The sequence below is a fragment of the Nanorana parkeri genome, unplaced genomic scaffold (genome assembly GCF_000935625.1).
Source record: "Nanorana parkeri isolate BGI_ZX_2015 unplaced genomic scaffold, ASM93562v1 scaffold225, whole genome shotgun sequence".
Taxonomy (NCBI): domain Eukaryota; kingdom Metazoa; phylum Chordata; class Amphibia; order Anura; family Dicroglossidae; genus Nanorana; species Nanorana parkeri.
The window spans coordinates 1,007,111-1,010,806 of record NW_017306493.1 but is presented as its reverse complement, the minus strand read 5'-3'; positions in this window follow the sequence as shown (position 1 = coordinate 1,010,806).

Here is a 3,696-nt window from a genome sequence, read left to right as displayed (position 1 = left end):
CCCCCAAGCTATCTAGTGCACATTTTTGTGTAGGCAAGCCTATTCAGGGAAACATGAAAAAAAAGATCTGTTCATGGTACCGTAATATAGCACTTGTATTGTATTTTGTTTGGCTTCAAAGCTTTGCAAAAGTTAATTTTGTGTAGTCACGGGGTATGACATAAGCGCTGCGCAAACTGTTGGCTCTATATAAATCCAGTATAATAATAATATGACCTGAATAACTGTTCTGAAGGTAGTGAAGGGAACAAAAAAAGATGAATATCTGGTATTTTGTCTAGAAGTGGTGTCAGCCTCCTTTGAGATCTAAAGAATTGAGCTTACTGTTGTGGAGAAAGCAATCTTTCCAGGAATTCTTTCCTTATGCTATATGGAAAATCAATTTAAGTTGCAGCACTGATTTAGCTGTACTTCTGGTGTGCAATAACACACTGAGCTGAAAAGCACACAGTAGAATTTTTTTCTTCAGATTTCAAAATGCCGTATCTTTGGTCAAAAGCCCCTTTTCGTGGTAGTTGCACGGTATTTCCCAACTGACACCCCTATATGAAACCAGCAATTACCAGCTTAGTGGGGAGGCTGCGACAATAAACAAGCTGTAAACCCACACAATTTGCAGCAGTTTTGCTAAAGACTGAAGCAGAATATTGTTTTGGGTGAAACAAGTTAGAAATAATTTCATGTGGAGGATGCAACATGCTGGTCGCCCATCTTAGAAGGCTCTTAAATGTAATGCAGTTTCTGTACATTCATGATTCATGGAAGCTGCATTACTAATCTGCACGTGTGAATAGGCCCTTAGAAGAACGTATGAGGAATGCGGGGTTAAGCATGCATACTATGACTTCATTACTATACACAAAGCAAGCAGCACATACACAGGCTCTTTATCATGAGTAAAGGTTTACAATGTCAGTGTTTTGACTCTTAATAAGAAAGTGTGTAATTGCTGTGGAAGAGGACATGTGGCAGCACAGATGGCAGGTCCTACACCTGTAAATATATATTATATATAGTATGTGTGTGTGTGTCATATATACTTCAGCTTACATTTAAAGTAAATGACAGGTGTTCATCCACAAAAATCCACAGAACTCAGTCCATCTTTATCAAGTCTTGATAAAGATGGCAAGTCTTGATAAAGATGAACTGATCTCAGTTGAAACATTGACAATAAAATGCTGATGCCTTGAAATATCTCTGCTGCAAGACCTGTGAGTGCCTCTATACCTATTTTGGAGTTATATATATATATATATACATACATAGTCTGAGTACACACGTTCTCCTGCTGTACAAGAAGTACCCTTGCTCTCTGCATGGAAATGGTCTCCCTGCAGTGGTCTGACGTGCCCTTTTGAGTCAAAGCTAAAATTCCCCAATACAGGCAGCATGAGGTTTGCGGATTGTACAGTTATAGGTTTGACTTAGCAAAGAAGTATCAGACCTCTGCAGATAGACCACTGCTTCCACACAGAGGGCCCTTCTCTACAACATGCTGACAGGGGACAGGCTTCTCTACTTAGACTGTGGCTGCTTCGGAAAGCAAACAAATGGTAAGACTATGAACATCTTTTGTTTGGATGAACCTGACATCTATTTAGCAAATTTAAACTGAAAGTTCAATTGGGCTTTAAATATTTTTTTTCTTAAATATGAGATATTGTATAAGAATACTTTGTATTTTTCAGTGCAGTCAGAATGTGGTACTTTCTGTTCTATTTTACATTGTCCTTTGTCTCCTTTGTTGTAAAGAGCTTGCTTACAGAGCTCAATAGCTCAAGTTGGAATTTACATACACATGTGATTAGAGAAGATAAATGCATTTTAGTATTCTTTTATATTGAAAAAGCATGTTTCAAGGTTGGCCACTATTGCGCTGCTGTCTCTTTAGCTAATCAGTGGTGCTCTGTGATTCTACTGACATGTAGCAAATGTTTATTTTCAAAACATAGTTAAAAGTGCCAATCTTGTAGCTAGTTTTAAACTTTTCAAAACATAAATCTCCTAGTGACTGAGCTAAAAGTCGTTGTGACGAAGATCTTCCATTGTTTGCAATTCACTTATTCCTAGCAACAAACTCACAAAGAGCTTCTACATCTGCTACAAATTGCTTCCTCAAAATCACTCATGAAATGTAAACCTTAGGTTTAAAGATTGCAACATACTGAATGGGGATTATGTCCAGTCTATCTTGGCTTTGCATTTTCAGACTTACATGCACACCTATATGGGACAGTTTGATTAATAAACAATATACTTTTTACATTTTTATGAGCTTGGGAACATGTGAATTAGATTGAATGTGTTTTTTTTGCTTGCCAGATTGTCAACTCAATGGGATAACAGTGGCCTCTCCCTAAAAATACACAAATTCAGAATGTTTTCACAAGACTTAAATTGACGTGATTTGTGCATCTACCAATGAAATGCTCCACAAATCATGGGAATTATTATTGAAGCTCTTGAAGTTTGAAGGGAATACACAGTCAGAACGAAAACACTATATTAAGTAGTAATGCATCAGATATATTTTTGTATTTATGGAGATATGTTGCATTCCAAGAGTCATCATTCAGAAAATATAATTCCAACTGTGAAATATTCAGTACTTGAAAAAAAGGTGATCAGCAACAACATTAAGTAGAGTCTAATGCAAAACCCCTATTCAAATTATGCTGTGCTGATGTTAACACATTTTTGGATTATAACAAAAAGACTGTTTCTATTGCCTTATTTTACAGTCTGGGACAAATCATAAAAGGTAACATTTGGGGCATCCTTCTAGTTAATCCCCTTATGCCAGGTCCAAGTTAAAGTGACAATAAACTCAGGAGTTAGAGCTTAAAAAAATTAAGTACCTCAACTAATTACAAAAATGTGTCTTATTTAGCATCACTTGGCCTTCCTTCTGGAGGGTGCCTACTTTTGTTTCCCATGGTCCCTGTGTGTGTTGTAAAGTAGCCACCACTCCAAGCTTGCTCCCATGATGGACTATAATCTAACACTTAGGGGGTTATTCACAAAGCTGCCAAAGGCAGCCGAGTAGCCAAGCCAATGTGAAGTGACCTGAACGCTGTTCGGATATTCACTTTAGCCCTGTATGGCTGAAATCAGCTGTACATCAGCTGGCTTCGGTCCCCTTCGGTTCAGCCGAACATGCTGAGCATGTTCGGCTGAGCCGAAGTGAAGAACACATTCGACTCAGCCGAACCTCCGGCAATTCACTCGCTGCCGTTCGCCCCTATTCTCATAGGGGCCAAACGGCAGTGAGTCAATAGCCAAATGCAGCTGAGCAGACCGTTCTCCCTGCTTCGGCTGTGACTTTAGCTCAGCCGAGCCAAAGCATATGTGTTGTGCTTGGCTGAGCTGTTCGGCTGCCTTTGTCTGCTGTACAGGCGATTGTAAATATTCAGCCGAACCGAAGGGCTCTGGCGGCCAAAGTGAGCCGAAGCTACGGCTATATCCTTCAGCTCCTTAGTGAATAACCCTCTTAGTTAGCTCATTTTTATTGAAGTTACAATCTGTCATTGGAGCAAGCCTGGAGTGGTGGCTACTTTACAACACACACAGGGACCATGAGGAACATAAGTAGCCACCCTCCAGAAGGAAGGGCAGTGTCAGCACCAATTCAGAGATGATTTGAGGATCTACAGCTGAGTGATACACAAATAAGATACATTTTTGTTAATAGTT